Below are 12160 nucleotides of genomic sequence, written 5' to 3' on the forward strand. Positions count from 1 at the left end.
TTGGGTGGTCCCATACAGAATCTCTCCATGCTGCCTAATGTTTTCCTAACGTCACACTCGTCACGTACTTCACTTTTATGTCATAATCATTTCTGAGAGGCAAAGAAATTGCATGACAACAAGCAGAGCTAGTGGCGTCAAAATTAACACACATACTTTATGTGACTCAAAAGCCGAACGAGTTACTTTCCGACGTTGTTTTAGATGTGCAAGTGTCAGTCAAAACTCGCGGTGTCGGCACTCTGCCGACCATTTCGTTAGTTAACACCGGTCTTGCTGTGTGTGTTTCAAGCTCAAGAGCATCTCCAAGCAAAAAATGGTCAACAGCAACATTCAGACGGTTTCGTACTGCTCAATTGCTACATTAAAACGGTATGTTTCTTTTTCAGAACTGAAAAAACACAAGCGTGACAGCATTCGAACCTGTAATCTTCAGATACGAAGTCCGACACCTTATCCATTAGACCACACGGTCACTGACGATCAACATTTACATGTATACGACTCATCTCGAAACGCTCACACCCCTGAGGATTTGTGTTTTCGTTCTACACAGCCGCTGCCCCTTGCTCTTTCCCACCCATTCGTTACATTCAACCTCTGACGAGACCGACCAAATATAGACTGAGAAACAAGACCACACAATTTGTGCATTCGGAATCGAAGGCAGGCCGTCCCTCGCCGCATTTGCTACGATGGCCATTTGCTACTTCTGCAGAAGCGGCGGCGGCGACGACGACGACGACGACGACGACGAAGATCGCGAGAGACTCTGAGATATGTGAGAAATACATCTATAAAATGTAATTCAGACTGCCTCGTCCCACCTTATGCTGTATCGCTTTGGCAAATGCTTTATCTGCGCCATTCGCCTTAATCACATCTGAGAGTAAATCTTAAAAAAACGCCTGTCGCTAATTGTTCGTCATCACAGGTACTGTTTGCTATACGGCCACGACGCGCAACTGATTTCCAAAATTCATCTTTCTCCTGTGAGGATGGAACTTACAACCCCTGGTTTATTAGACCAGTGCTCTACCACTGAGCTAAAGAGGCGCGGCCTAGCGGTACTCTTGGGTACTTCGTCCTTACGGTCGTCTGCACCATCAGTCTTTAGCTGACAACACTTCATATTACCGGCTAATATTTGCAGCTATGGCGACAAATTACTGCTTGGCTACACATCTGACACGTAACCGATGTGCTCTCCAAACCACAACACTTGCTTTTCAGAACATGTCTTTCACACATGTCTACAAAATCACCTTCACCTTCAAATACAGTTTCCTTGCGACTGACAGAGACGTAGGCAAAGTTTAAAGTTGCTATTTCCATTAAATCTCGTTAATCAGAAAAACGGTAATTTACACCTGCAGCGGAACAAAATTCCGTTCCGCCCAGCGTCTGGCTCGAACCCACGACCCTGGGATTAAGAGTCTGACGCTCTACCGACTGAGATAGCCGGCTACCTCGGTGAATACTTGCCGGGTAGCACGTCACACAGTACTCGTTTGGGTTGGGTGGTCCCATACAGAATCTCTCCATGCTGCCTAATGTTTTCCTAACGTCACACTCGTCACGTACTTCACTTTTATGTCATAATCATTTCTGAGAGGCAAAGAAATTGCATGACAACAAGCAGAGCTAGTGGCGTCAAAATTAACACACATACTTTATGTGACTCAAAAGCCGAACGAGTTACTTTCCGACGTTGTTTTAGATGTGCAAGTGTCAGTCAAAACTCGCGGTGTCGGCACTCTGCCGACCATTTCGTTAGTTAACACCGGTCTTGCTGTGTGTGTTTCAAGCTCAAGAGCATCTCCAAGCAAAAAATGGTCAACAGCAACATTCAGACGGTTTCGTACTGCTCAATTGCTACATTAAAACGGTATGTTTCTTTTTCAGAACTGAAAAAACACAAGCGTGACAGCATTCGAACCTGTAATCTTCAGATACGAAGTCCGACGCCTTATCCATTAGACCACACGGTCACTGACGATCAACATTTACATGTATACGACTCATCTCGAAACGCTCACACCCCTGAGGATTTGTGTTTTCGTTCTACACAGCCGCTGCCCCTTGCTCTTTCCCACCCATTCGTTACATTCAACCTCTGACGAGACCGACCAAATATAGACTGAGAAACAAGACCACACAATTTGTGCATTCGGAATCGAAGGCAGGCCGTCCCTCGCCGCATTTGCTACGATGGCCATTTGCTACTTCTGCAGAAGCGGCGGCGGCGACGACGACGACGACGACGACGACGACGAAGATCGCGAGAGACTCTGAGATATGTGAGAAATACATCTATAAAATGTAATTCAGACTGCCTCGTCCCACCTTATGCTGTATCGCTTTGGCAAATGCTTTATCTGCGCCATTCGCCTTAATCACATCTGAGAGTAAATCTTAAAAAAACGCCTGTCGCTAATTGTTCGTCATCACAGGTACTGTTTGCTATACGGCCACGACGCGCAACTGATTTCCAAAATTCATCTTTCTCCTGTGAGGATGGAACTTACAACTCCTGGTTTATTAGACCAGTGCTCTACCACTGAGCTAAAGAGGCGCGGCCTAGCGGTACTCTTGGGTACTTCGTCCTTACGGTCGTCTGCACCATCAGTCTTTAGCTGACAACACTTCATATTACCGGCTAATATTTGCAGCTATGGCGACAAATTACTGCTTGGCTACACATCTGACACGTAACCGATGTGCTCTCCAAACCACAACACTTGCTTTTCAGAACATGTCTTTCACACATGTCTACAAAATCACCTTCACCTTCAAATACAGTTTCCTTGCGACTGACAGAGACGTAGGCAAAGTTTAAAGTTGCTATTTCCATTAAATCTCGTTAATCAGAAAAACGGTAATTTACACCTGCAGCGGAACAAAATTCCGTTCCGCCCAGCGTCTGGCTCGAACCCACGACCCTGGGATTAAGAGTCTGACGCTCTACCGACTGAGATAGCCGGCTACCTCGGTGAATACTTGCCGGGTAGCACGTCACACAGTACTCGTTTGGGTTGGGTGGTCCCATACAGAATCTCTCCATGCTGCCTAATGTTTTCCTAACGTCACACTCGTCACGTACTTCACTTTTATGTCATAATCATTTCTGAGAGGCAAAGAAATTGCATGACAACAAGCAGAGCTAGTGGCGTCAAAATTAACACACATACTTTATGTGACTCAAAAGCCGAACGAGTTACTTTCCGACGTTGTTTTAGATGTGCAAGTGTCAGTCAAAACTCGCGGTGTCGGCACTCTGCCGACCATTTCGTTAGTTAACACCGGTCTTGCTGTGTGTGTTTCAAGCTCAAGAGCATCTCCAAGCAAAAAATGGTCAACAGCAACATTCAGACGGTTTCGTACTGCTCAATTGCTACATTAAAACGGTATGTTTCTTTTTCAGAACTGAAAAAACACAAGCGTGACAGCATTCGAACCTGTAATCTTCAGATACGAAGTCCGACGCCTTATCCATTAGACCACACGGTCACTGACGATCAACATTTACATGTATACGACTCATCTCGAAACGCTCACACCCCTGAGGATTTGTGTTTTCGTTCTACACAGCCGCTGCCCCTTGCTCTTTCCCACCCATTCGTTACATTCAACCTCTGACGAGACCGACCAAATATAGACTGAGAAACAAGACCACACAATTTGTGCATTCGGAATCGAAGGCAGGCCGTCCCTCGCCGCATTTGCTACGATGGCCATTTGCTACTTCTGCAGAAGCGGCGGCGGCGACGACGACGACGACGACGACGACGAAGATCGCGAGAGACTCTGAGATATGTGAGAAATACATCTATAAAATGTAATTCAGACTGCCTCGTCCCACCTTATGCTGTATCGCTTTGGCAAATGCTTTATCTGCGCCATTCGCCTTAATCACATCTGAGAGTAAATCTTAAAAAAACGCCTGTCGCTAATTGTTCGTCATCACAGGTACTGTTTGCTATACGGCCACGACGCGCAACTGATTTCCAAAATTCATCTTTCTCCTGTGAGGATGGAACTTACAACTCCTGGTTTATTAGACCAGTGCTCTACCACTGAGCTAAAGAGGCGCGGCCTAGCGGTACTCTTGGGTACTTCGTCCTTACGGTCGTCTGCACCATCAGTCTTTAGCTGACAACACTTCATATTACCGGCTAATATTTGCAGCTATGGCGACAAATTACTGCTTGGCTACACATCTGACACGTAACCGATGTGCTCTCCAAACCACAACACTTGCTTTTCAGAACATGTCTTTCACACATGTCTACAAAATCACCTTCACCTTCAAATACAGTTTCCTTGCGACTGACAGAGACGTAGGCAAAGTTTAAAGTTGCTATTTCCATTAAATCTCGTTAATCAGAAAAACGGTAATTTACACCTGCAGCGGAACAAAATTCCGTTCCGCCCAGCGTCTGGCTCGAACCCACGACCCTGGGATTAAGAGTCTGACGCTCTACCGACTGAGATAGCCGGCTACCTCGGTGAATACTTGCCGGGTAGCACGTCACACAGTACTCGTTTGGGTTGGGTGGTCCCATACAGAATCTCTCCATGCTGCCTAATGTTTTCCTAACGTCACACTCGTCACGTACTTCACTTTTATGTCATAATCATTTCTGAGAGGCAAAGAAATTGCATGACAACAAGCAGAGCTAGTGGCGTCAAAATTAACACACATACTTTATGTGACTCAAAAGCCGAACGAGTTACTTTCCGACGTTGTTTTAGATGTGCAAGTGTCAGTCAAAACTCGCGGTGTCGGCACTCTGCCGACCATTTCGTTAGTTAACACCGGTCTTGCTGTGTGTGTTTCAAGCTCAAGAGCATCTCCAAGCAAAAAATGGTCAACAGCAACATTCAGACGGTTTCGTACTGCTCAATTGCTACATTAAAACGTTATGTTTCTTTTTCAGAACTGAAAAAACACAAGCGTGACAGCATTCGAACCTGTAATCTTCAGATACGAAGTCCGACGCCTTATCCATTAGACCACACGGTCACTGACGATCAACATTTACATGTATACGACTCATCTCGAAACGCTCACACCCCTGAGGATTTGTGTTTTCGTTCTACACAGCCGCTGCCCCTTGCTCTTTCCCACCCATTCGTTACATTCAACCTCTGACGAGACCGACCAAATATAGACTGAGAAACAAGACCACACAATTTGTGCATTCGGAATCGAAGGCAGGCCGTCCCTCGCCGCATTTGCTACGATGGCCATTTGCTACTTCTGCAGAAGCGGCGGCGGCGACGACGACGACGACGACGAAGATCGCGAGAGACTCTGAGATATGTGAGAAATACATCTATAAAATGTAATTCAGACTGCCTCGTCCCACCTTATGCTGTATCGCTTTGGCAAATGCTTTATCTGCGCCATTCGCCTTAATCACATCTGAGAGTAAATCTTAAAAAAACGCCTGTCGCTAATTGTTCGTCATCACAGGTACTGTTTGCTATACGGCCACGACGCGCAACTGATTTCCAAAATTCATCTTTCTCCTGTGAGGATGGAACTTACAACCCCTGGTTTATTAGACCAGTGCTCTACCACTGAGCTAAAGAGGCGCGGCCTAGCGGTACTCTTGGGTACTTCGTCCTTACGGTCGTCTGCACCATCAGACTTTAGCTGACAACACTTCATATTACCGGCTAATATTTGCAGCTATGGCGACAAATTACTGCTTGGCTACACATCTGACACGTAACCGATGTGCTCTCCAAACCACAACACTTGCTTTTCAGAACATGTCTTTCACACATGTCTACAACATCACCTTCACCTTCAAATACAGTTTCCTTGCGACTGACAGAGACGTAGGCAAAGTTTAAAGTTGCTATTTCCATTAAATCTCGTTAATCAGAAAAACGGTAATTTACACCTGCAGCGGAACAAAATTCCGTTCCGCCCAGCGTCTGGCTCGAACCCACGACCCTGGGATTAAGAGTCTGACGCTCTACCGACTGAGACAGCCGGCTACCTCGGTGAATACTTGCCGGGTAGCACGTCACACAGTACTCGTTTGGGTTGGGTGGTCCCATACAGAATCTCTCCATGCTGCCTAATGTTTTCCTAACGTCACACTCGTCACGTACTTCACTTTTATGTCATAATCATTTCTGAGAGGCAAAGAAATTGCATGACAACAAGCAGAGCTAGTGGCGTCAAAATTAACACACATACTTTATGTGACTCAAAAGCCGAACGAGTTACCTTCCGACGTTGTTTTAGATGTGCAAGTGCCAGTCAAAACTCGCGGTGTCGGCACTCTGCCGACCATTTCGTTAGTTAACACCGGTCTTGCTGTGTGTGTTTCAAGCTCAAGAGCATCTCCAAGCAAAAAATGGTCAACAGCAACATTCAGACGGTTTCGTACTGCTCAATTGCTACATTAAAACGTTATGTTTCTTTTTCAGAACTGAAAAAACACAAGCGTGACAGCATTCGAACCTGTAATCTTCAGATACGAAGTCCGACGCCTTATCCATTAGACCACACGGTCACTGACGATCAACATTTACATGTATACGACTCATCTCGAAACGCTCACACCCCTGAGGATTTGTGTTTTCGTTCTACACAGCCGCTGCCCCTTGCTCTTTCCCACCCATTCGTTACATTCAACCTCTGACGAGACCGACCAAATATAGACTGAGAAACAAGACCACACAATTTGTGCATTCGGAATCGAAGGCAGGCCGTCCCTCGCCGCATTTGCTACGATGGCCATTTGCTACTTCTGCAGAAGCGGCGGCGGCGACGACGACGACGACGAAGATCGCGAGAGACTCTGAGATATGTGAGAAATACATCTATAAAATGTAATTCAGACTGCCTCGTCCCACCTTATGCTGTATCGCTTTGGCAAATGCTTTATCTGCGCCATTCGCCTTAATCACATCTGAGAGTAAATCTTAAAAAAACGCCTGTCGCTAATTGTTCGTCATCACAGGTACTGTTTGCTATACGGCCACGACGCGCAACTGATTTCCAAAATTCATCTTTCTCCTGTGAGGATGGAACTTACAACCCCTGGTTTATTAGACCAGTGCTCTACCACTGAGCTAAAGAGGCGCGGCCTAGCGGTACTCTTGGGTACTTCGTCCTTACGGTCGTCTGCACCATCAGACTTTAGCTGACAACACTTCATATTACCGGCTAATATTTGCAGCTATGGCGACAAATTACTGCTTGGCTACACATCTGACACGTAACCGATGTGCTCTCCAAACCACAACACTTGCTTTTCAGAACATGTCTTTCACACATGTCTACAACATCACCTTCACCTTCAAATACAGTTTCCTTGCGACTGACAGAGACGTAGGCAAAGTTTAAAGTTGCTATTTCCATTAAATCTCGTTAATCAGAAAAACGGTAATTTACACCTGCAGCGGAACAAAATTCCGTTCCGCCCAGCGTCTGGCTCGAACCCACGACCCTGGGATTAAGAGTCTGACGCTCTACCGACTGAGATAGCCGGCTACCTCGGTGAATACTTGCCGGGTAGCACGTCACACAGTACTCATTTGGGTTGGGTGGTCCCATACAGAATCTCTCCATGCTGCCTAATGTTTTCCTAACGTCACACTCGTCACGTACTTCACTTTTATGTCATAATCATTTCTGAGAGGCAAAGAAATTGCATGACAACAAGCAGAGCTAGTGGCGTCAAAATTAACACACATACTTTATGTGACTCAAAAGCCGAACGAGTTACCTTCCGACGTTGTTTTAGATGTGCAAGTGCCAGTCAAAACTCGCGGTGTCGGCACTCTGCCGACCATTTCGTTAGTTAACACCGGTCTTGCTGTGTGTGTTTCAAGCTCAAGAGCATCTCCAAGCAAAAAATGGTCAACAGCAACATTCAGACGGTTTCGTACTGCTCAATTGCTACATTAAAACGGTATGTTTCTTTTTCAGAACTGGAAAAACACAAGCGTGACAGCATTCGAACCTGTAATCCTCAGATACGAAGTCCGACGCCTTATCCATTAGACCACACGATCACTGACGATCAACATTTACATGTATACGACTCATCTCGAAACGCTCACACCCCTGAGGATTTGTGTTTTCGTTCTACACAGCCGCTGCCCCTTGCTCTTTCCCACCCATTCGTTACATTCAACCTCTGACGAGACCGACCAAATATAGACTGAGAAACAAGACCACACAATTTGTGCATTCGGAATCGAAGGCAGGCCGTCCCTCGCCGCATTTGCTACGATGGCCATTTGCTACTTCTGCAGAAGCGGCGGCGGCGACGACGACGACGACGAAGATCGCGAGAGACTCTGAGATATGTGAGAAATACATCTATAAAATGTAATTCAGACTGCCTCGTCCCACCTTATGCTGTATCGCTTTGGCAAATGCTTTATCTGCGCCATTCGCCTTAATCACATCTGAGAGTAAATCTTAAAAAAACGCCTGTCGCTAATTGTTCGTCATCACAGGTACTGTTTGCTATACGGCCACGACGCGCAACTGATTTCCAAAATTCATCTTTCTCCTGTGAGGATGGAACTTACAACCCCTGGTTTATTAGACCAGTGCTCTACCACTGAGCTAAAGAGGCGCGGCCTAGCGGTACTCTTGGGTACTTCGTCCTTACGGTCGTCTGCACCATCAGTCTTTAGCTGACAACACTTCATATTACCGGCTAATATTTGCAGCTATGGCGACAAATTACTGCTTGGCTACACATCTGACACGTAACCGATGTGCTCTCCAAACCACAACACTTGCTTTTCAGAACATGTCTTTCACACATGTCTACAAAATCACCTTCACCTTCAAATACAGTTTCCTTGCGACTGACAGAGACGTAGGCAAAGTTTAAAGTTGCTATTTCCATTAAATCTCGTTAATCAGAAAAACGGTAATTTACACCTGCAGCGGAACAAAATTCCGTTCCGCCCAGCGTCTGGCTCGAACCCACGACCCTGGGATTAAGAGTCTGACGCTCTACCGACTGAGATAGCCGGCTACCTCGGTGAATACTTGCCGGGTAGCACGTCACACAGTACTCGTTTGGGTTGGGTGGTCCCATACAGAATCTCTCCATGCTGCCTAATGTTTTCCTAACGTCACACTCGTCACGTACTTCACTTTTATGTCATAATCATTTCTGAGAGGCAAAGAAATTGCATGACAACAAGCAGAGCTAGTGGCGTCAAAATTAACACACATACTTTATGTGACTCAAAAGCCGAACGAGTTACTTTCCGACGTTGTTTTAGATGTGCAAGTGTCAGTCAAAACTCGCGGTGTCGGCACTCTGCCGACCATTTCGTTAGTTAACACCGGTCTTGCTGTGTGTGTTTCAAGCTCAAGAGCATCTCCAAGCAAAAAATGGTCAACAGCAACATTCAGACGGTTTCGTACTGCTCAATTGCTACATTAAAACGGTATGTTTCTTTTTCAGAACTGAAAAAACACAAGCGTGACAGCATTCGAACCTGTAATCTTCAGATACGAAGTCCGACGCCTTATCCATTAGACCACACGGTCACTGACGATCAACATTTACATGTATACGACTCATCTCGAAACGCTCACACCCCTGAGGATTTGTGTTTTCGTTCTACACAGCCGCTGCCCCTTGCTCTTTCCCACCCATTCGTTACATTCAACCTCTGACGAGACCGACCAAATATAGACTGAGAAACAAGACCACACAATTTGTGCATTCGGAATCGAAGGCAGGCCGTCCCTCGCCGCATTTGCTACGATGGCCATTTGCTACTTCTGCAGAAGCGGCGGCGGCGACGACGACGACGACGACGACGACGAAGATCGCGAGAGACTCTGAGATATGTGAGAAATACATCTATAAAATGTAATTCAGACTGCCTCGTCCCACCTTATGCTGTATCGCTTTGGCAAATGCATTATCTGCGCCATTCGCCTTAATCACATCTGAGAGTAAATCTTAAAAAAACGCCTGTCGCTAATTGTTCGTCATCACAGGTACTGTTTGCTATACGGCCACGACGCGCAACTGATTTCCAAAATTCATCTTTCTCCTGTGAGGATGGAACTTACAACCCTTGGTTTATTAGACCAGTGCTCTACCACTGAGCTAAAGAGGCGCGGCCTAGCGGTACTCTTGGGTACTTCGTCCTTACGGTCGTCTGCACCATCAGACTTTAGCTGACAACACTTCATATTACCGGCTAATATTTGCAGCTATGGCGACAAATTACTGCTTGGCTACACATCTGACACGTAACCGATGTGCTCTCCAAACCACAACACTTGCTTTTCAGAACATGTCTTTCACACATGTCTACAAAATCACCTTCACCTTCAAATACAGTTTCCTTGCGACTGACAGAGACGTAGGCAAAGTTTAAAGTTGCTATTTCCATTAAATCTCGTTAATCAGAAAAACGGTAATTTACACCTGCAGCGGAACAAAATTCCGTTCCGCCCAGCGTCTGGCTCGAACCCACGACCCTGGGATTAAGAGTCTGACGCTCTACCGACTGAGATAGCCGGCTACCTCGGTGAATACTTGCCGGGTAGCACGTCACACAGTACTCGTTTGGGTTGGGTGGTCCCATACAGAATCTCTCCATGCTGCCTAATGTTTTCCTAACGTCACACTCGTCACGTACTTCACTTTTATGTCATAATCATTTCTGAGAGGCAAAGAAATTGCATGACAACAAGCAGAGCTAGTGGCGTCAAAATTAACACACATACTTTATGTGACTCAAAAGCCGAACGAGTTACTTTCCGACGTTGTTTTAGATGTGCAAGTGCCAGTCAAAACTCGCGGTGTCGGCACTCTGCCGACCATTTCGTTAGTTAACACCGGTCTTGCTGTGTGTGTTTCAAGCTCAAGAGCATCTCCAAGCAAAAAATGGTCAACAGCAACATTCAGACGGTTTCGTACTGCTCAATTGCTACATTAAAACGGTATGTTTCTTTTTCAGAACTGAAAAAACACAAGCGTGACAGCATTCGAACCTGTAATCTTCAGATACGAAGTCCGACGCCTTATCCATTAGACCACACGGTCACTGACGATCAACATTTACATGTATACGACTCATCTCGAAACGCTCACACCCCTGAGGATTTGTGTTTTCGTTCTACACAGCCGCTGCCCCTTGCTCTTTCCCACCCATTCGTTACATTCAACCTCTGACGAGACCGACCAAATATAGACTGAGAAACAAGACCACACAATTTGTGCATTCGGAATCGAAGGCAGGCCGTCCCTCGCCGCATTTGCTACGATGGCCATTTGCTACTTCTGCAGAAGCGGCGGCGGCGACGACGACGACGACGACGACGAAGATCGCGAGAGACTCTGAGATATGTGAGAAATACATCTATAAAATGTAATTCAGACTGCCTCGTCCCACCTTATGCTGTATCGCTTTGGCAAATGCTTTATCTGCGCCATTCGCCTTAATCACATCTGAGAGTAAATCTTAAAAAAACGCCTGTCGCTAATTGTTCGTCATCACAGGTACTGTTTGCTATACGGCCACGACGCGCAACTGATTTCCAAAATTCATCTTTCTCCTGTGAGGATGGAACTTACAACCCCTGGTTTATTAGACCAGTGCTCTACCACTGAGCTAAAGAGGCGCGGCCTAGCGGTACTCTTGGGTACTTCGTCCTTACGGTCGTCTGCACCATCAGTCTTTAGCTGACAACACTTCATATTACCGGCTAATATTTGCAGCTATGGCGACAAATTACTGCTTGGCTACACATCTGACACGTAACCGATGTGCTCTCCAAACCACAACACTTGCTTTTCAGAACATGTCTTTCACACATGTCTACAAAATCACCTTCACCTTCAAATACAGTTTCCTTGCGACTGACAGAGACGTAGGCAAAGTTTAAAGTTGCTATTTCCATTAAATCTCGTTAATCAGAAAAACGGTAATTTACACCTGCAGCGGAACAAAATTCCGTTCCGCCCAGCGTCTGGCTCGAACCCACGACCCTGGGATTAAGAGTCTGACGCTCTACCGACTGAGATAGCCGGCTACCTCGGTGAATACTTGCCGGGTAGCACGTCACACAGTACTCGTTTGGGTTGGGTGGTCCCATACAGAATCTCTCCATGCTGCCTAATGTTTTCCTAACGTCACA

Source organism: Schistocerca gregaria, unplaced genomic scaffold (assembly GCF_023897955.1).
Source record: "Schistocerca gregaria isolate iqSchGreg1 unplaced genomic scaffold, iqSchGreg1.2 ptg000066l, whole genome shotgun sequence".
NCBI classification, from domain to species: Eukaryota; Metazoa; Arthropoda; class Insecta; order Orthoptera; family Acrididae; genus Schistocerca; species Schistocerca gregaria.